The 22,955-nt window shown below is 41.7% G+C and overlaps 1 protein-coding gene and 1 long non-coding RNA gene across 3 annotated transcripts in view; both read left to right on the top strand.

Moving 5' to 3' along the window:
• LOC308479348 overlaps positions 1-3,352 on the top strand; it is a 27,473-nt gene extending 24,121 nt beyond the window's left edge. The window contains exons 3-4 of one of the 2 annotated variants that reach the window (XR_013987628.1): positions 1,095-1,217; positions 2,343-3,352. This is a non-coding gene — a long non-coding RNA (uncharacterized lncRNA). Of the gene's footprint in view, positions 1-1,094; positions 1,248-2,342 lie in introns of both variants that reach the window. The other variant, XR_013987629.1, reaches the window with a different exon arrangement.
• Positions 3,353-7,900: 4,548 nt separating this feature from the next.
• The window catches only part of RAP1A (RAP1A, member of RAS oncogene family), a 99,137-nt gene continuing 84,082 nt past the window's right edge, over positions 7,901-22,955 (top strand). Inside the window, exon 1 of the mRNA XM_081009941.1 lies at positions 7,901-8,085. The gene's annotated coding sequence lies outside the window, so the exon portion shown is untranslated. The remainder of the gene's footprint in view (positions 8,086-22,955) is intronic.

The following is a 22,955-nucleotide window of genomic DNA, read 5'->3' as shown; positions in this document are numbered from 1 at the left end:
TTTCTGATAATTTTGACATTGAACTCATTTGCATGTTTGTTTTTCCTTATTCTTGATCTCAATGAGAAGTGGTTTTTTAAGGTCTCCTTTTAAAATATATTACAAATTCTAGCATATTATATGCACTATTACACATACAGTGGTACCTTGGGTTAAGTACTTAATTCGTTCCGGAGGTCCGTTCTTAACCTGAAACTTTTCTTAACCTGAAGCACCACTTTAGCTAATGGGGCCTCCTGCTGCTGCCGCACCGCTGGAGCATGATTTCTGTTCTTATCCTGAAACAAAGTTCTTAACCTGAGGTACTATTTATGAGTTAGCGGAGTCTGTAACCTGAAGCGTATGTAACCTCAAGTGTATGTAACCCGAGGTACCACTGTATAGTATTATATGCATATACACCCCAGCACAAAAACAGATAAACAAAAGTGCATATAACTGTGTAAAATACTTATAAAAAAAGTTGTAGAAACATAGTGCCACATGGGGCTTGTCTTTTTATGTGAGATATAGTTGGACTTAAAAACAAAACAACCAATAATGTATGAGCTTGCTGGAATAATGCAGGTTAAAGCTTGATTGGGTCAGAACTGGCAGATTCCATGTATAAAATAATTTTAAATGGATTCCTCTTTCATTACCATTGAAAATGGGAAAATCTATATCTCCCGGAGACACACAATGAAGTGAAGAGTCATTTTGCTGAACTACTTCAACTCTGTTTCTACTTATATTATTTATTACTCTTTCCAGGAAGCAAAATGTGGCATGTGTGAAAGAAGGGGAGGGGTGGGTGCCAGTACGCTTGAGCAGTTGCTGGGATATGTGCCCCTGGGACACCTGCCATTTATATTACCCATAATGCTCCTGATATAATGCCATTCCAGGCCAATGATGAACATTAAAATGGTAGCCCCACTGGAGCTATGTGAGAAGCATTGTGGGTAATTTGATTTTTTTTTTAATTGACCTTTCAATTGTTGTAGCCTGTCCTGGGAGCTGAAGTTGAAGGGCGGGTAATATATTGAATAAATAACAAGAGCAATAGTAATTAAAATGTTGGGTTGCTCACAGCTGCCTTGCACTGATTACAGGACTACTTGTTGCTTGCTGCCGTCACCAGCTGAGAAACTGCCTGAGGGGGCACTAATGTTGGAGAGAGCCTACCAGGAGGAACTTTGCAAGATAGACCTTCAAATCCAAAGCCAACTCTGAAGGTGGGAAAACGGAAGGGAAAACCATCAAGGGTCAGAGCATATTTAATTCTCTTGATATTCACGCAGATTACCGTACTCTTATTTTATATTCTGTGAAACATTGAGCAAGATGCATCGTTTCTCATCTGTTCCCTCAGCTATTTTCTTTTAATTCAAGGGTTTCCAACAACTGCAGTGTCTTTTTCCATGATCAAGGAAGTTTTACAGTCCTGCAGCAGCATTTGAATAACTTTATGGCCATTTGTCATCTACCACAGGACATGTCTTTAACTAGTTTTATGAGTTTTGCAATAAAAGCTTTTCATGACAACACAATGAATACTTACGGCAATGAGAGACGTTAAAGAGCATGTTTTAAAGTGAAGACGCAGTTCACCAAAAGGGATTTCATGGTCAACTGTAGATGTTCAAGGGCCAAAAAGACTGTGAAGAAACTAAAGCTGCATTTTATATGGTAGAAGACAGGCTGTTTAATCCGGAAATAATTCAAAATAAGCCAGACTTGCACTAGAAACAAAGCAAGCAGCATCCATATAATTTGGTTTCCTTGTACATTGCACCAGTCGTGCTCTTCATTGTGCTGTTAACAGTTAACCACACATTTTTCTATTCTGATAAGGAGAAAAACTTATCTACTTAATTGCTTGCTCTCTGCTTTGGCATGGTTTGTTCCCCTGTTATCCAAGCCATTGCAAATGATCCTTACTCCAAAAAAACTTTAATCCACAGTGCTGTTTACATTTGTATAATGTGGTCCTAAACAAAATTCTTGGTGTGAGGTCTGGAAGTGGCAAGGGCTAAGAGAAGCATATGTTGTTCTTTCGAAAGAACCATATTCACAAAGACAGTTGGAGGAATTCTAAGGAAGTGTTTTAATACTTGGTTAGGATGAATATTCTCTTTGGAATTCTACCTACTGCCAGCATAAATTCCACCAAGGGCTTAACAACAGGACTTACAAAGGTATTATAGGTTGCAGGCATCTAGGTGACCCATGTCTTATTGCTGATTTCATGTAAAGCACTACATTTTGCTATGCCTGATGTGAATTCTTTCGAGAAGATGTACATCTACTATGCATCATCCTAATACCTTTCATGTCCTTCTCTTTGTTTCAATGTATAGATGGACACTATATTGGTGTCATCACTGAAGCAGGATTCATTTGCCAGCCCAGTCAGCTTTCTATATGTGGAATGCAGTGGGATGAGAAGTATGCAAACCACAGCCAGCAAAACGTCAACCCTGATTTCCCCTCAAAAACACAGGACTCACTTTTTAATTTTATTTTGGAGTAATTTTTAACCAGAAGAGTTTTGGAAATTGTGTGCAAATATGTGAAAAACAAATACAACAGCCTTCCTTTTGTTTATTGAGGGCTAAAACATTGTTAGCACTAAGGCTACCATTCTAAGCACACATGGAGTAACTTTCATTGAATGTCATAAAGGACTGAACAATAAGTGACCTGTGTCACATGCTTAAATGAGTGTGCTTAACCTGGCTTTCGTTTTGGAGAGGAAGTGGCTATGGGTCCCCAGTCTAGAACCTTCTTCTCTTCTGGTTCAGCACTCTATAGAACCAGTTTTTTTGTTGAAATTCATCCCTATCTGGCTGCAATTACACATGCATGAAAGTATAAGTAGCAGAGTTTTCTTTTTAAACATCTAATTTGATGACGATTAATCAGTTTTATTTGTATGCTGTCTTTCCAAAGTTAAAACCATGCTATGAGCTTACAACATAAAAAAATTGCATAACCACGAACATAAAGAATGTAGTTATAAAAAAAATAAACAAAACATCAAAAAGTGCACAACCAAACTGAACGTTTCCCACATAAATCATAAGATACAAAATATACAAAAAATTACATCAACAATAGCCCCTTGCAGCAAAACCCCCTAAACAAGGATCCCAGCCCAAGATTCTGTTCAGCAGCCTCAGATTTTGTAGCTGGAGTCAGTCAAGGCCCCACCCTCCCAAGCCAGGTAGAAAAAGGTCTGCAAAGCAGGGAGCAGGTCTTCCAGGACTCTCAGCCAAAATGGACTCTGGCTGTGTAATGATTAGGTTATTTTATATGAAACTTTGTACTAAATGTATACTTCACATGACTTTTTAACGTGTGCATAGTAAAAGTAAAATGGTGACCAGAAAACACCATCGCTTACAACAAAATCTAAACCATGCTGAAAGGAGAGCCATAGATAATCTCAGAAACAACCCAGACATTATAATTAAAGAAGCAGACAAAGGTGGAGCTGTCGTCATCATGAACAAAACTGACTACATTCAGGAGGCTCACAAACAACTTTCCAATACCGCCTTTTACACAAAATTGGACTCAGACCCCACACAAGAATACAAGAAAGAACTGAACAAGATTGTTAAGGAACTACCCCCACACATCCAAGAACAGATCCTCACCAACACACCAACAGAACCTCGACCAGGAACTTTCTATCTTCTACCTAAAATACACAAACCAGGAAATCCAGGACGCCCCATCATTTCAGGTATTGGCACTATTACAGTGGGTGTCTCCGGTTATATGGACTCTGTTCTGAAACCATATGCCATCAGTGCTCCCAGCTATGTACGTGACACCACAGATTTTCTGAGGAAAATACAATCTTTAAATAATCTTCCCAACAATACTATACTAGCTACTATGGATGTGGAATCTCTGTATACCAACATCCCACACAACGATGGTTTACAAGCTATAAGGAACACCATTTCAGATAAAACCACAGCGGACCTTGCCACCAAACTCTGCCAATTTGTCCTTACCCACAACAACTTCAAATTCGGTGATGACCTGTTCCTCCAGATCAGCGGCACAGCAATGGGCACCCGCATGGCCCCACAGTATGCCAACATCTTCATGGCAGATTTAGAACAACGTTTCCTAAACTCCTACCCACTCAAACCTCTCTTGTACCTACGATACATTGACGATATTTTTATCATCTGGACACATGGTCAACAGACCCTGGACACCTTTCACCAGAAATTTAATGATTTTCACCCCACAATCAACCTTACAATGAATCAATCTATGCAAGAAATACATTTTTTGGACACTACTATAAAAATACAGGATGGGCGCATAGACACCACCTTATACCGTAAACCAACTGACCGACAAACATATCTACATGCCTCTAGCTACCATCCCAAACATACCAAACAGTCCATTGTATATAGCCAGGCACTACGTTACAGCCGCATCTGTTCCAATTCTACAGACAGAGACTCCCACCTAAGAGATCTACAGCAAACCTTTTCAGAACTAAAATACCCAGCAGATGAAGTTAGACAACAGATCAACAGAGCCAGACTTATACCCAGAGAGAACTTGCTGCAAGACAGACCCAAAAAAGAAAATAACAGAACACCTCTAGTCATCACATACAGCTCCCAAGTTAAAACAGTACAACGCATCATCAGAGATCTACAACCTCTCCTGGACAATGACAGTTCTCTTTCTCAAGCTCTGGGAGGAAGACCTTTCATTGCCTACAGACAGCCACCCAATCTTAAACAACTCCTAACCCACAATAATACTACAACCAGACTTAACACGGACACTGGCACCAGAGCCTGCAATAAACCCAGATGCCAACTTTGCTGCCACATACACCCGGACAACACCATTACTGGCCCCAACAACATCACACATACCATCTCGGGACTATTCAATTGCTCATCATCTAACATTGTGTATGGCATCAAATGCCAACAGTGTCCTTCAGCTCTCTATATTGGACAAACAGGCCAAACCTTACGCCAAAGAATAAATGGACATAAATCTGACATCAAGAATCACAAAACAGAGAAACCAGTAGGAGAACACTTCAATCTCCCAGGACATTCTATACAAGATCTCAAAGTAGCTGTTTTACTACAAAGGAATTTCAGAAATAGACTGGAAAGAGAAACTGCTGAATTGCAACTCATTACCAAACTTAAAACCATGGAGACACCTGGTTTGAACAAAGACATTGGATTCTTATCCCATTATACATGACTAAGCCATTTCTCACCTTCTCACCCCTTGCCTTTTCCTGTAAGACCTATTACAGTCGTTAAGAGTCGTCAGCAGGATCATCTCAGCTATCTCCCATTCCCACCACCCTTCTGAGTAATACCCCTCCCCACCTTCTCACTATATAGAAGGATCTGGCAACTTCTGTTTCAGTGTATCTGAAGAAGTGTGCTTGCACACGAAAGCTCATACCAAGAACTAACTTAGTTGGTCTTAAAGGTGCTACTGGAAGGATTTTTTTATTTTGACTATGGCAGACCAACACGGCTACCTATCTGTAATAGTAAAAGTACTTATTGTGGCAATTAAAATTATTTATTAAAAATAAATAAGTGTACATTGACAGATACTGTCTGCATCAAAAAAGTTGTCTGTATAATGCATATGTCAGACATTTCCAATGAGAAACACAAGTCTCATGGCTAATAATCACAGGTTATATTTCTCCATGCACACTGGCCTGATCACATTTATCTGTCCGTTGCAATTATTATGTAAGCCTGCAGTTCAAATTCAGGATGCAGTTTGGAAGGCTGCCTGTTATGTATTGTGGAACTGACTTTGACAGTTTTGGTAGCTGGAACCCTTAGCAATAAGAACACACTTAATAATATTGCAAGTCGTGGAAGAAATGATGTTTAACTGACAAAAAATAATAATCAAACAGCCCTCAGTTTAAAACAAAGCTCAACATTTCACTGAAGCTTGCCTGTTCTAGAGGACCAAAGTAGACATAAATCTTTTTTAAACAAATTGCTGGCACACATGGGTGGGGTGAGCCAGACTGTGTGTGGGGGGGGGTCAATGGTCACAATCAGAATATAACCTCACACCTCCCAGCATAGAGTCTATTTGCAATTAGAAGAAAGTATCCTATTGATGCCAATGGGATCTCTTCTCTAAGGCTGGGGAAAGGGTTAATGTTCCCACCCTACTTTGCCAGCCCCAATCTGGTTCTCCTTCCCCCTGCAGGCTATTTGTTAAAGAAAAACAAATCCTGCAAGGACAAACCATGTGACAAACATCACACCAAGGCTTGGGACACACTGTACCTTTAAAGCACATTCTTTCCCTCAAAGAATTCTGGGCATTGTAGTTTGCTAAGGGGTGCTGGAACATGTAACTCTGCAAGGGGTAAACTACAGTGCCCAGAATTCTTTGAGGGAAAGAATGTGCTTCAGATGTGCTTTAAAAGGTATAGCATGTACAGTCTTAGGATGACTCACAAATTTACAGTGGAGAAGAGGCCAGGAATCGCTCACTCCGGCTTGGGGAAAGGTAGGCTCATTGAGTTTCACACAAGAGTTTCAGCTCTGGTTCCCAGTCAGCTGTGATGCTCACAAGCAGTTGATCTATGCTCAGTCCTGCACATGGTGTGAGAGAGGCCTATTTCGGCTTTGCATCGGGGTGAACCCAAGCCTTGGTATTGTGTGTTGTGACTTATGCTCCCCTGTAACATAGACAGCGAATGTTTGGCTTGTTACAGGTTGGGCAAACCCTAAATGATTGTGTAAATAGTACAGAATACTTTCTTTCACTCTCTTAAATTCTATTGCCAATTATTTCTTCTTAATCTTTTTCCTCTCTCTATTTTTCCTGCTTTTCTTTTTCTCTCTTTCCCCCTATGTTTTTATTGTATTTTGATCTTTTTTAAATAGTTTTGGACAAAAAAGACGTATGATAGATATGCTTTATCTCTTTATAAATCCTAGTAAAATGTAGTCAGAAATAAATAAATAGCACAGAAGCAACATCTACATGGTGACCACATCACCCCTTTCTTGAATGTTATCTTCTTTTTTAACTCTTTAAGCAGACAGGAATATTTCCCCACCCCCCTAACCTAGCCTTCTTACCTTCAACTATTTATTATTTGCTGGTATGAAGCATTTAAAACTAACAGCCCCCTCCCCTCTTTCATAAGGGCATGTGCGTGTATCTATATAAATATCTATATCTCTATCAGGGCCGGATTTAGGTTTGATGAGACCCTAAGCTACTGAAGGTAATGGGGCTCTTTATATGTCCAGCTGTCCTTTGTCAACAACAAATTGTCGCTGTTTTTCATGTTGAACATATGCTATATGGTAATTTATGGACCTAATAGGTATCTAGAGCCATTTGCACGGAACAAAATACGTATTTTAGCAAAGTAATTGTGGAACTGAAATACAATTAAAAAGAAGTATATTGATAGTGAAATACAATTAAGAAGTATATTAATAGTGAAATAATTATCAAGCTCCAACTTAAAATGATTTGGGGCCCATTACTTACATCATAGGAGCCTACACAACACAAAACACTGTTGCTGTACGGTAGGTTTTATTTCTTTTTTATCTTATATTTTGGAAAGGTACATCCAGGTTTATCCCCCCTTTAAATTTGTTGGGGGCCCACCCTAAGCCATAGCTTGTTTAGCTTATACGTAAATCCGGCACTGAATCTCCTCTAGTCTTGGAGACTTCATCACTCGCGCCCCTCCAAAACGAAAGTGGCGCAACGTTCGCGCGGGCGCTTTGACCCCTCCTGCCCGGGCCGAGCTCGCTGCTCCGCCCCTCCGCCGCTTTCGCTCCTCCTCCGCCGGCGCGGCGGCTCCTCCCCGAGCCCGAGGAGGGAAGCGAAGGGAGGGAAGGGGGGCGGAGCGGATGAGCTGCCGCCGCCGCCGCCGCGCACTGGAGCTGCCGCGCCTCAAGCCCAGCAAGGCAGGCAGGCAGGCAGGCAGCGAGCGCAGAGCCGGAGGAAGGAAGGAAAGAAGGACGGAAGCGAGCGAGCGGGCGGCCGGCTTGGCTCGCCCCGGCAGGCAGCGGCGACGGGGTGAGTAAGGTGCGCAGGAAGGGGCAGCCGGGGCGCCGCTGCTGCGGCCGCAGAGGCGGCGGCTCGCTCGGTCTCCCGGTCCCTCCCTCCCTCCCGGCCCAGTGCGGGGCCGGCTCGCCTCCCTCCCTCCCGCCGCCAGGCCGAGGGGCCCTGCTGCTTCCCCTTGGCTCAGGGCCCGGCAGGGAGGGGTCAGGGTGTGCTCCCTCCAGGGTAAGGAAAGCAGCCGAAGCGTCTCTCCTCTTCACCCCCCCCCCAGGAAGGTTGGAGGGGACGGGGAAGCGGGTGGCGAGGTCTTGCACCCGGCCAGGAAAAGGAGAGGAGCCTTGACAGCCAGGCTGGAGCCTGGCCAGAGAAGTGCCTGGCCGGAGTGCAGGCAGGGGACGTGTGTGTGCTTGGCGGGGCGAGGCGGGAGGGGGGGGGGAGATTGCAGGGGGGAGGAGTTCCTGATCCACCCAGGGTACCAAAGGGTGACAGGAGTCAGGACCCCATATTGTATGTTGAGGGTGGGAGGGGGGTGGCTTTGTGCGATTTTGACAGTACAGAGACACGTTTCTTCTTTGACACCCCCTCCCCTGCGCAGTTTTTAAAGACTTGCCTCTGGAGGAATCCCCCCCCCCCTTTGTATGATTGGGTTGCTCTGCCCGTCGGTTAATGAAGGATAGCTGCTATTTAGGCGGGGGAGGGTGTCCCAACTGCATCCTGGAAGCAGGAGAACCCAGGCTGCTCCATCGAGAAAGGGGTGTGTTGTGCTAGGAGCTCCTATTATGGTTGATGTGGATGCATTTATGTGATGGGGGGAGGGCTTCCTTCCTCTACCAGGGCTAGTTGAATGGTGCAGTTTTTCTTTGTAGTGCGTACATAAACTGGAATCCTTCCTTCCTTCTAAGGCATCTCTGTTGGGAGTGGCTGCCAGGCAGGCAAATGTTCCTTACGCCTTCTGGTTACTATTTTGATGTCTTTGGCTGGACATGGTGGTCACTCCTTCTGTTCACAGAACCTCTTGTGGTGTATAACAACATTTTCTGGGGGAGGGGAGAGGCGATATAAGGGAGTTTAACCAATAGGATCTGAACTCTGGGACCTGCTCTTCACTTCCACCCCCAGTATAATAAGCGGAACATGCTTATTAACCTGTGTCTCCAAAGCTAACATCTTGGTGACCCTCCCACAAGGTTGCTTTGGTTCACTCTGCATTGGGGAAAGGCAAATCATTGGCAGGCAATGCCTTGAATGGCACATTGTTAACTTGTGGCCGGTGTTGCTCCCCCTCCCCACCACACTCCACTTGGACTTAAGTTTATTGCTTGTGCCAGTAATAGGGAAGTAAAATACAGGATTTCCCCACAGTTTCCCATGCAACAGGATATCAGGAAAAGAAACGGTACCAGAGACACTGTACTTCCCTGTTTTGGGTTGTTGTGGTTGGTGGGAAGATCCCTGGCAGCTTGGCTTCTCTGTACTGCTTGCAGGGTTCATCCTGTTGCTGCCACTCTGCTGCCGAGCTCCTGAGGAGGTAGGTCTTGTCTTCTGCTGTGTAATTGTGTTTTTGCTGAGGGTCCCAGTTTGAGTCAAAATATATCCCTTGACTTTATGACAATGCTTTTGGCTGCTTCCAGATAAATTTTCTTTTTTAAAAAAGTGTCACCCCTCTTTTTTGCTAGCAGTAGCCGTTCTCTCTCTTCTGCTTCTCTCTCTCTCTCTCTCTCTCTCTCTCTCTCTCACCCCCCCACTCTGTCCCAGCGATTTTTGATTTTTAAAATGAAACTTGGTTTCAAGTTTGTGCTGGGAACACTGCAAGTTGCAAAGCATAGCCTCGGAAATTAAAAAGTGTCCAAGCACTGGCAGGAAAGTCTTTTTGATGGACGGGTAATTCAAAATGGCGCAGGGAGGGACTTGCGATGCCTCGTGTTGTTGCCACTGGCACCATCCAAAAGGTATCATCAGAGCATGCCTGGCCTCCTTCCGCATAGTGAGAGTAGTAAGTGGGGTCATTAGAAATCATTTGGAGTAGGAATTTCTGTTTTCCAGGAACTTGGGCTGCTGGTTAACAGTGATTCTTTCCACAGTGCTTCCTAAGGTGATGTTGTCTGCCCAGTTTAGTCATGGCACCACAGTCTTAGTATTGTAGATGCCGTGCCTGGAACGCCATCTCACCTTAGCATCCTGGTGTGGAGTAGAACCATTGTGAGGACAGCGTGTATTTTGTTGTTTTCGAAAGCTGACTAAATTAAGTGTGTGTTTTCTCTCTTTTTCTCCCTTCATAGCACTGACATTTGAAGGGTGAAAGATTAGTGGGGAACTTCAGGCAACTTTGCAGGCTGCCCTGACCCGCGTTTTAAAGTTTTGAGTTGCCGGTGGCTTCTGTAGTTCGCAGTACTACTGAATTATCAAACTTGGCAGTGTTGCAACAGACTGGTCTTGTGCTGCCCCCCCCCCCCGAGTGACATCCGTGAGCAAGGTTTCTTTTGGGGGGCGGATGAGCCTCTCCTGTCATTAATGCAGTTGCCTGTCTGTAGTACTTCCTATTTTGAAAGAGTATATTGTGTTTCCTTTTGGGATATATTGTTACTATTTGGAAAATGTCACGGGTGGGGTGTGAGGAAGTAAGAGTGGTCATGTTGTCTCCTTTTGGTGCCAGTCTTCTATTTCAATGTAGTGTGGAGTGAGCAATTTTGTTCTATATACATCACTTCCTTCCTGAATGATAGGCTCGTGCCATCCAAGCCTGCGTGCGTTTAAAGAGTCCTTGGTGGTGGTTGATATCTGACTTGTGTGAATTTTAAAAGGACTTCAAGTTATTATAGATAACTTTGGCATGTAGATTACTTGGCATATTGTGTTTCAATTTCTGAATATCTAACCATCCTACATACATTGTGCAATGTCTGTGTTATATTATGTGTGACTGCAAAACTTTCAAAACAGTTGACTTACTACATTAGTAATCCCTGAGGTATTATTCATGTACCATTAGATGTTAGCTTGCTTGCTAGAAAGAGTGTGGAAAATTTCCAGATGCAGTTGAGATGTCTATAATCAGAGCTGTGCTATCAATGAGAAACTGGTATGAAATAAGTGGAGTCTTCTGTATGTGTTTTCAAAAAACCTATATAAGCAGTAGCTCATCTTGATAGAATTACTGTGGCATTGTTTCAAACTGAAATGAAAATACTCTTGTACCTCAAATCTCAGATATTTTTAACACTGATGTTGTCAACTTGATGGGGAAATTGAAGCTGACATGAAATTTACTATCCATTTGCCATTTGGTATAACTATAGCAGCAATTAGCTATATCTGTATGTCGGGGTTTGTAACTGAATACACAGTGTCTCTGGTTTAATTATTTTTAAAAGGGTTTAATACAACTGATATGACATTGATTTTGGCCCCATCATTCCTCCCATGGCCCCCCTCGAAAGGACACTTCTCAGAATGGGGGGGGAACTGGTCTGACTAGTACTTCTTATAGATTATCATATAGATTGTAACTCCTTTATGCAAGCATAGAAGGATTTTAAATATAATTCTCAGAAATGTGTTTGATCTCAACTGTTACAATCTATTTTTAAGGATATGAAACATCTAAGTTATATGGCCTCTGGGAGCCTCTCCAGTGCAGATGCCATTGGAATGAATGATGGTAGTATGAAAACACAGATTTCTTGTGTAGTTATACTTATTTTAATGGGATTTGTGCAAGAAAGGTGCTGAGTGGATTGTTTTTAATCTTTGCAGGAGTGGATTTTGGAGACTAGCCTATTATGATTTTTCTGACATTGTTATGATCCTGTTATAGTGATTTTGACAAGGCCATTCTTTGCATCCTATAACAGTGGAAAAGTTGAGTGTTCCCCCTCTCTCTATATATTCACAACAGTAAATGAATAAAATGCAACTGTTTTTATTTGGCATTTGCAAAGAAGTGCATTTAATTGCAGTATAAATCGGCAGGAGAAAAAAGTATAGCTTTTAAGGTGGAGCTGAGCTAAAAACAGGAAGTCCTGTGTTCTTCTGTTTCTATAAATATATTTTCATGCACAGTATTTTCATCAAAACAACACTTCAGAGAAACTGCTATTGTTTCAAAAGGCCACAAGACTTAAATATTCAGGATAGATTATGAGTTCTTCTCTTTTAATATCTATATTGTATATTATGAATGTTTGGCTCTCCTCACCTCTCCCCCGGTCTCTTTAACCTTGATCGATACCATCAAGGAAACAATATTAGGTCCCTGAAGGGCAATTAAATGCAGGGCTCAAATTAGGGGCAAAATAATTGTACGTTTTGGCTAGAGTTTCAGTAGGTTTGATTGGACCTTTAACTTGTCAAATCTATGCATGCCTAACATGGAACTAAGCCCTGTTGACATTAGGACTAAGGGCAGCTCTGCGCATTATGTGTGTATCCATGTTAATACAACTTCCTGGGTCTGCTGCTAGAAACACCATGCAGTGCTAGTGATTCTTGGAACTCCCCCTTATTCCCAAGTAAATATGCGCAAGATTACAGTAACATCATTCTCCTATGCATACTGACTCAGAAGTAAGTTCCACATGGTTCAGTTGAACTTATTCCATTGTAAGTGTCCTTTACAACCTCAGTTTCAGCAGTAACTGTTGGAGCTGAGATTTAGTGCAGAGCATTTACAGTTTTGTGTGCTAATACTTTTCTTTGAAGCAGTTGCATAAAGACTATCAGAACAGTTCGCAGTTGAAGCCACACACACAGCAAGTGTGTGCTCTGATGTGCCAAATGCTATAGATTTCATGCCCCCTCCCACACTCAGGAGGGCATTGTTGGCATAAAGTAGAATTGAGCTTGGCAGCTATAGTGCATGAACAACAACAACAACCAAATCTTTGTTTAACTGAGCCTTTATAAATGTGTGCTGGTACAGAATTGCTTATTTCTAAACGACTTGATTGCTTTTGCACTGTAGAAGCTGTGGTTGAGTTGCCATTGGGCCTCAACTTGTGGCTTTCTTTACCAGCCTTATAAATGTTTACTTGCAGCAGAATACCCACAGTGAAGTGTGAGCTTCATGTGTGTGTGTGAGTGATGATGTAAGGAAACACTGTGAAGACTTGCAGCAAAATGGTGGAGCACCTACACTGTATAACATAACATTTCATTGCATGTAAAACTTAAAAAGATCACGGTACACTAGTCCCTTTCATTTCAGCAGCAGAGATGCTTAAGCATGTAGCAGATTTCCAGATCAGAATGTAAAAAATGAGGAATATTTTAGAATTCTGGTGTAAATTCTTTAGACTGTCGTAGAGCTGTGATGCTCTGAAATAGGGGGCTTGCTTATGAAACTGCAGTGTTTTGCCATGGCATACACTCTCTTAAAGTAAAGAACCATTAGCAACCCTTCTCAGAAGACCATGGATATATAATATCACAGTATTCTTTGATTTTTTGCTCTTGTGAATTTGCTTCTCAGCAGTACTCTGGGTGGCTCCATGTGACTTCTGTGTGTACCCTGGTGTTTGACACAGTTATTTAAAAGTGAATATATATATATAGCCTGTGTCTTTATACATGTATGCATGTGTTCCTGGGGAAGCTGATATCTGATTGGCCCTAGGGCTCCCCAACATGTGTCTGCTGCCATTTACATATACAGGTCTTCTCACCCACAGTTTGTACATTGCTTCAGGAAATAGCAGTGTAGCCTAACGCCAGTGAATCTGCAGCAATCATATCTGCCCTTCCTAAGGATTAGAATTGGTTATCTTTTTAGAGTGTGATTGTGATAGCCAACTTGATTCAGTCAAGGAAGAAGAGAGAGAAGTTGCTCTTTAATCTTCTTTCAATACCAGGTTATCTCTTGTGACTATTGACTTTGCTCTGAATTCAGAGGTCTTAGGATTCCTCTGAAAGGCCAAATACCTAAATCCTCATAGAATAAGTAACCATTGGGAATTTGGGGAAATGTATAATGGTTTTCAATCTGTTCATTCACATACCCACGTAACAGTTGAATTGCAGGCTCTTGAGGGTTCATAGGGTACCGGTTAAGGTTTTGGTGCCCAGCATTTGTTGGGAGTGAATAAAGTAAAATGTTTCCTTTCTATTAAATAAGTGATAGGAAGGAAATAAAGCACAGTTCTGGTGAGCCTTGTAGTTTCCAGTAGTTGACTACTTCTAAAATTACCAGATGTACATATGCAGCCAAAGCTCCTGGATTTTAGAAATCCCCATGGATTGCAAAATAAACCAGGACTGAATCTGCCCAGCTTCCTTGTTTGGAAATGGAACATAATACGAAATTGCATACAGGAATACTCCTTTTCTTCTGACTATACCTTAGCAACTCAGCACTATTTGTGTTTACTGCTGAAGTATCAGAACTGTGGCAATGCAGTCTTAATCCTAGCATTAATAACTGAGGTGAGTTCCTTTCCTGTATGTTCCTTTCCTGCTTTCAGCAGGGGGGGTGGGGAGTCTTCTTGCATAACATTCTCATGAGAAAAACACAGTTTAATCAGCTTTTTACAGTAATTGGGTAGGATTGCAAATACAATCTATCTTATGTTCTATTTAGTGAAAAAGAGTGCAATGGAGCATAAAGTTCTAAAGTGCACACTGGTTACACAATCAGTTATGTTATGAATAAATTAGGGCCAAAATGTCCATGACTTCTGACTAGAATGGCTGATAGACAAACATGATATATATCATTTTAAGAATGCTTGACTTCCTCAAAGTAGTCCTTCTTTCTCCCCTCTCCCTCTGTAAGGACAGAAAACTTAGCAGCAAGTGATTATTCTTGGTTCCCTTTACTGTCTTATTGCGCAGTGAAGTGGGGTTGTGTGTGTGTGTGTGTGTGTGTGTGTGTTTACAGGTCTCTTCCCCCCTCACACACTGTTCACATTAGCATGGCTTCAGTTTGTTTCTGTGATTCCTTTACCACCATGCAGAGGTGTTCACACACACCTTGAGTGGAAACTAGTTAGGAGCAACTTAAGGATGCCAGTTTGTGTGAAGCTGGTTTGAGAAACAGCACACCGAACTAGTGTCTTATAACAAAGTGCAGGACACATATGCAGTAGAGATCACTTGGTGTGGACACAGATTAAAAATTCAGCACTGGAATCACAGTGCGCGTGCAGTAAGTAGGAGTGTTTGCACTCTGGATTTTGAGAATGGAACTACTAGGGCTTGCATCACATGCCTCCTCGTAAGCCCTGGCTTAGCATAGCTTTGGAGGCCAACCATGGGGTGGGATGCGGAGAGCGAAATCAATCAGGATCGAGACATAGCCAAGAAGCCAAATGAAGAATAGGCAAAGATTAAGGGAAATAAAGGGCTTTAGGCAAAGAGGAAGAAGCAAGATAGCACGTTAAGTGATTGCACCAGAGAAACAAATGCATGTGACTCTCTCCATTTCAGTCAATACATCCTTCCATGTTTGACACTACTTTGATCTCTTTCTCAAACCCTTAACTTAAAACCTGCCTGATGTTTTGTTTTTTGTTTTAGGTAGAACCTAAAGTGTGGGTGAGGTTGCGATCCGTTTTGTGGCCTAGTCAGGATGTCATCAAAGGACTTTGTGCCTCTGCTGGCATGTGTCTCTGTTTTCTTCATGTGCCTGGCACAGTGGCAGCACGTTAAATAAACTCCGAAATCCAGCTGAGAGGGAAAGATTATTGCGTTCGTCAGACACAGAAAACTACCAAGTATCTTTATTTAGGGCTGAAGGAAACCTTATTATTCAGCTGTTAGATCTGCTGGCATAGTATATGCACTTGAGTTGAAGACTGTCAAGTTTGCGCATTCGTGCTGTGTTCACTTTCCATCCCAAAACATTCAGCACATATGCAAGTTGCTCTAAAGATGGCTTGTTGTTTGGCTTCAACTTTAATGTTACATATTTTGGTAATTTAAAGTGGGGGGGGACTCATGAAATGCTTTGTAAGCATGTACATTCCTATAGGTGACCACCTTTGCATTACATCAGGACCAGTTTTCATGCCCTATGATAGCCTCCTTATTCTGTTGGAACCTTGGAGCAGTTTCCCCCAACTTGGTGACCTCAAGATCTTGTCAAATTACAGTTCCCATCATCCTTGCTTGTTGATCATGCTTGCTGGGGCATATGGGAGCCCCAACATCATCTGGAGGGCACCAAGGTAGGGAAGACCTCCGTGGACAGTCTTCACATCATTAATGCTGGGGCTCATCTGGAAACTTGTATTTTTTAGTTTTCTGTTCTTGTCTAGAGAACCCATATACACAAATCTTCTGTGTAAGCAACAAGACAAGAGTTTGTTCCCATTTATATTAAGTTCAGTTAGCTGGAGAGAATGGAATTAATCTAAGCCTCATTTCTGTGTTACATATTGGAACCCTACGAATACAAATATTTTTAAATAGTTACTGGGAGCTATTCCCCTGCTTACCAGCCGCATCTGTCACCCATAACTCACCCAAACTCCCAGGCATTGCCAAACACTTCACATCCCCCCCCAACTCAGACCAGGGGTGGGGGACCTCTGTGGCCATGACAGATGAGTGGGGCAAAGCATGCCCTGCCCTGATCCTTTCACTCTTTTGTAGTCCTATGTCCCCTACTCTGTTTTGCCCCCGATGTCCCTCTTCCTCTATAAGTGACCTTGCAAACTGCAGCATGATTAATGTTTCAAAAATAAAGTATTATATAGGAAAACACTATTCTGTCCTCTCTCTCTCCGCCTCCCCCCTGCCCTGATGTCCTTTAATTTTTTTTAGTTATGGGCTTGGTTCTGGATGCTTATGCATTCTATGAAACATTGTGCACTCTTGTGAACATTGCAACCAGCTGCAAAATGTGCTGTTCTATGACAGCCATGTTGAAGCTGTCATTTTTACTAGTTCAGAAAGTATTATTTGTTCTTACAATATAAGGTTCCAAGGATAAAACCTGGTTATGGTATAAATCATGTTGTCTCGATTCCACTTCATAGAGAATTCTCTGCTATGAGATTAAAGGGTTTTAATCTAAGCTCTCAGACCCCAGCTGAATATGTTCTGAATTGATTTGATCTTGCTTTTCCTAATAAATGTCTAAGCAGCCCACAACAGAGAATCCTCAAAGGTCAAATGAAATGTGTTGTTTTCAAGGAGCATAGCTAGTAACTTATTTTCTCCAAGCATTGACTTGAGCATAGATGGGAAACAACATTTCAAATCTAAGCATGGCTTGTTATAATCCCTTCTACCTGTGAAGCTTCATTTTGAACATTTCTCTTTTCATTTGTGTGATCCACTGTGCAGGGGCAGGATACAGATGCAATAATAATAATAATACAGTAAAAAAAATAATTAAAGGAGGGGAAAACCATAGAATCACAGAATTGGTAGGGACCCAACGGACTATCTAGTCCAGGGGTCGGCAAGGTTTACCTTGCCTGGGCTGGTTCACTCCAGCAGAGAGCCCTCTGTGATTTCTGGCGCTGTGGAAGTGAGTTGCCATGCTGAGCCGGTTTAGCAAAGTGCGCGGGGATTCGCTGAGCAGGCAGCTCGGTTCGGGGGTGGCTCATGGGCTGGTTAAACAAACCCTGGTGGGCCGCTTGTGGCCCATGGGTCTTAGGTTGCTGACCCCTGATCTAGTCCAGCCCCCTGCAGGAATACTGATTAAAAATACAATCTGAATGGTTGAAGAACTTGCATATGTGACCAAACAATTCTTCTTGGCTAGAAAGTCAATGTTGCAAATGTTTGGAATCTCTAGGTGTGCAAAATATCTCCCCCAAATAATTGCCTCTATTTCGAAGTTCAGAGATGAGAGTGGAACACTCCCCTCACTGCATTGAGTTGGCGGATTGGGTGGCCACATAACTCTGAATTGACTATGGTTGATAGGGAATGAAAAACCATGCCGGTGCGGGAATGGGATTGTACACTGAACAGGAGCACTTTGTGATGCCACAGAGCATTGTGAACCTTCCCTGGCTAAATGAAATGTTTGCATATCATGTAGAATTGTACCCACTGTACTTTTGCTTCTTGAGAACTTTATTTAAGAAATAAAAGTAACTTTTTATCCTTTTTATCCTTTTGATGACATAGCGAAATGTAATAAGGGAACAGGCAGTGTCTGTTGAATGCTCAATTATCAGTGGGAACCTTATTAGATGGGGCTTGTGGTGCTAGTTATATACAACAGGAATCTCATGCTTCCCTTTTCTGCCTGGGTTGTATACTTCTCTGACTACTTGCAGTGGCAGAGCAGGATATAAATTAATCAATAAATGCTAAGCAGTTAAAATAAAGCTGACAAGCATGTATGTATTCTATGCTCCTTTCACCTCATTCAGTGAATGTGGTGTGTTGTTTTTTTCTAAGTCGGGCTTTAAGCATCCACTCCCCAAGATATGTGCAGCTGGTAAGAATAACTGGTAGGACTTCTTTCCCTGTAAATGACAAGAGAGTTGGCTCCTTAGGCCACTGATCATAGAATCATAGAATCATAGAGTTGGAAGAGACCACAAGGGCCATCGAGTCCAACCCCCTGCCAAGCAGGAAATACCATCAGAGCACTCCTGACATATGGTTGTCAAGCCTCTGCTTAAAGACCTCCAAAGAAGGAGACTCCACCACACTCCTTGGCAGCAAATTCCACTGTCAAACAGCTCTTACTGTCAGGAAGTTCTTCCTAATGTTTAGGTGGAATCTTCTTTCTTGTAGTTTGGATCCATTGCTCCGTGTCCGCTTCTCTGGAGCAGCAGAAAACAACCTTTCTCCCTCCTCTATGTGACATCCTTTTATATATTTGAACATGGCTATCATATCACCCCTTAACCTCCTCTTCTCCAGGCTAAACATGCCCAGCTCCCTTAGCCGTTCCTCATAAGGCATCGTTTCCAGGCCTTTGACCATTTTGGTTGCCCTCCTCTGGAAACGTTCCAGTTTGTCAGTGTCCTTCTTGAACTGTGGTGCCACAAAATTGTGCTACCACAAATGGCTAACAAGCCAACTCGTAAAATGTTTTGTGAGCCAGTAACTTTTGTAAGCATATATTTGCAAGACTTTTCAGTCTTAACAATTTGAAATGGTTTGGGCCTGGTTTTCTTGCAGCTTCACTTGGCTCCTGATAGGTGCACCTCCGTTGGTTGATGGTTTCAGAATCCATAATCTGTGTGCAATACGAGCTTGTTGTCCTAGCAGATTGTGCATTGTGCATGAGTTATGAGTTAGCAGATCACTTCAGCTGTATATTCATAACTGGCAGAATTGCACTCTGTTTATAGAAAATTCTGGTTTGGTTATAAGAATGCCCATTAAAAAAGATACCAGTGGTTTGAGATTTTTGCAGGTGAGAAGTCAGAATACTATGGGTTGTATTCAGTGTGCGTAAGACTCCTAGTAGACCTACTGAATAATTTCAGTGGGGCTGCTCTGAATAAAATGTTGGTGAATGCAACCCTTTCATATTTAATAATAATCATTATTCTTTCTGCCCGTCCACCATTGCCTTTTAACAAGTGGTTCTTTAGTAGTAATTCTGCTTTCAAGTCTTGTGGCTTCAGTGAAGTTACTCCCACTTACATGTTAGTTTCAATTCTAATCTGAAATCCGGTGATTTGGCTCCTGTTTCTTGTGTGCAATTTCTTGGTGTGAAAATTTGCATTATGTATTAACCTGATAACTAAAGAAAGTGGCCTTACGTTGGGTACAGTGCAGTTCAGGGTGCTTTAGCAGCATTTGTTTTGTTTGCTGCTTTATTAGCTAGGTACATTTAGTTTGTCACCTCCTATGTGTTAAATTAAACCTTCACTAAAATTATTTTAGTTAGCTAAATGTGGAAACTATTCAACATAATAAAGCAGCCCTTCAGTGGCACCTTATTAACTGCCATGTAATTTTAATGCACTTTTCTCACAAGTGCAGTTTAAAGCAGCGTTTTGTAAATTGCTTTGAGGATCTTCGTTTTAAAGTGGCATCCTGGAGCACAGGTGTACCACTACAATGCCTTGACGCTAGCTTATTTCTTCTCTGCGCTTAACGCTGCTTGCTGCTGCTTGAAGCGATAATAATTTATTTTGTTGGTTCGGCTTTGATAATGCGTCACTGTTAAAGAACAGAGTTGTTGGAGACTGGCTTTTGCTTCGCTCAATTCTCGATTGACTTGAAGACTTGAGATAAGTTGAGGTCTAAATTCAATTACCCTGATAGTTTTGTGAAGATACTTAAACTGTGTTCATAGATATGGTTCCTGAATGTGCACCGTTCCTTTGGCATTGGTCTTTGCTAACAAGCAGGATTTAAATTCACCTTCTTCAGACGTATTTGCTCTGTTCCAAGCATTTTATGTTATCGTAATCTAGTTATGTTGGATACCGGTAATTTGCTGGTTTTCAAGTACCTTTCTTGAGACATGTGACAGGGTGAAATATTTACCTAAGTGTCTTGTTCAGGCTATGAGAATTATGATCTCACTCTGTCAATATTGCAGGCATCTTCGCGTTTAACTAAAGTGGTCTTGTTACCAGAGTGCCATACTAACAAAATGTCATGTTGGGTTTTTTGTGGGGGAAGGGTAGAATTTTGTGTAGAATGACTGAAGCAGGTATGTTTAGCTTATTTTTCTATGTGGGAATCGGAGGACTGATTCCTCAATGCAAACATTACAGGGGAATATAACTAATAGATCTGTGTTGAAGGTCTGTCCCTTCTCATGGTATATTTTAACCATTGACAGAAAATGGGTTCTCTGAAGTGTTCACATGTTAAATTATGAGGTCTTCCTCTGGCACTAATGAAGACTCTGAGATTCCCCCTTATTCCCACCACAGTCTTGAGGACTGGTGACCCCTTTCTGCTTTGGAAAGTACATAGTACAGAAAGATAAAGTTAAGAAAGGCACACTCTTTCCCACTTCCTTTGTCAGCTTTCTGTGCTTTCCAAGACTCAGATTAATTCTACCGTGCCTGACTTTTTCTTGGAACTCTTGGAAAAGTGAAATATGCATGTACTTCCTCTATTTCTTGCTTATGAGGGCAGTGCGCTAGGGGGTAGGAAGAGAGGGTGGTGCCCATAGCCCCTTGAATAACATACCGTATTTTTCGCTCTATTTTTTTTTTAAATGATATTTATTAAAGTTTCAAAGAATACAAGAATAAAAATACAAGAAAATACAAAATACAGAAAAAAGAATAAAGTTTTTAAGATATAACAAAAAAATGAAAAATAAAAAGAAACATACAAAATAAAAACAGTTAAAAACACGTTAATTTTCCATAGCCTATCTTCCTTACACTTATTTCCCCAGACCTCCTCGTACCTCCCTTTTTTGTGTTCCAATTCAGTTTGTTAGTTCAGCAAATCCTTACCATTAAGCTTTTATCCATTTGTAAACCTTTTTTCGTATCTCTTAAAGCATTACAGCTGGAAACCACTTAGTTTCTATCCAACATCCTTCTAAGATTCCTTAATTTTACAATATTTCTGTAAATAGTCTTTAAATTTCTTCCAGTCTTCTTTCACCGACTCTTCTCCCTGGTCTCGGATTCTGCCAGTCATTTCTGCCAATTCCATGTAGTCAATCACCTTCATCTGCCATTCTTCCAGAGTGGGTAGATCTTGTGTCTTCCAATACTTTGCAATGAGTATTCTTGCTGCTGTTGTAGCATACATAAAAAAAGTTCTGTCCTTCTTTAGCACCAATTGGCTGACAATGCCCAGAAGAAAGGCCTCTGGTTTCTTCAGAAAGGTATTTTTCGCTCTATAACACGCACCAGACCATAACACGCACGTAGTTTTTAGAGGAGGAAAACAGGGGAAAAAAATTCTAAACGAAATAGTGGATATATGATTTCTGTGGTTCATGCTGTGGCCACAGACATGTGATCTGACAGTGAGTTTGGAGTATCCCCATGCAAAAATCCTGAGGATCCATGTGGATCCATGCTTTGTAACCACGGAGGAGGGAAGGAAGGGGAACCATGAATCCTCTGCTCACGACTGCAGCAGATCCCCCCTGCCACCCGCAGGCATTCGCTCCATAACACGCACAGACATTTCCCCTTACTTTCTAGGAGGAAAAAAGTGAGTGTTATGGTGCAAAAAATACGGTATATGGTAATTTACTAATTTGTTGTTCAAGCCTTTTGTGTTTTTTCAGTGGATTATGCTGTTATATCTACTTAGACTTTGAAACAAATTCAACTAATCCGTACTAATTCATTAGTATGATATTTGTGTAGATACTAGATTCAGGTAGGTAGCCATGTTGGTCTGACACAGTCGAGGAAAAAAAATTGTCCAGTAGCACCTTAGAGACCAACTAAGTTTGTTCTGGGTCTAAGCTTTCGTGTGCACGCACACTTCTTTCATTTGCGTAGATAGTCAACTACAAAGACAGTAAGATATAAAATGGTACGATAAGGGCAAGAATCGTTTTAACTTTGATATGATACTTTCTAAATGTTTTGTTAACTTTCTGTCAGACAAGTCTTTGGAAAAAGCACGTCTTTGTTCCCATGCAACTCTGGCAAAGTGGGAAGATTTTCCACCATCTTTTTCCACGGCTCATAATAGCAGCTGTTTGGTGGTACTTCCTTGTTTTGAATTGTTTTTGCTAACCCTGTAGCTCAGAAAAATGTAATTTTTTAAAAAATGAAATTGAAGGGAGAAATATAGCTCAAAAGAGGAAGACAGCTGACTTGACACATGACAAAATTTCAGGAGAAGAATTAACAGAAGTATATGATGAAGAGCTTTTTTTAAACTCTGGTTCTTAAGACATCAGCGGTTTTAAAATGCACAAGAGACTGGAATGTGTGATATTGAGTCATTAGAGATCGCTACCATAGCATCCGTCATAAGCCACTGTTGTTCTGATCTTTGTCAGATGGACAGAATTATCTGGCTTGGGT

This window comes from Podarcis pityusensis (genome assembly GCF_964106645.2).
Source record: "Podarcis pityusensis genome assembly, chromosome: 6".
Classification (NCBI taxonomy): domain Eukaryota; kingdom Metazoa; phylum Chordata; class Lepidosauria; order Squamata; family Lacertidae; genus Podarcis; species Podarcis pityusensis.
The sequence above is the reverse complement of the archived record's forward strand: the minus strand, read 5'-3'. Positions and strand labels throughout refer to the sequence as shown.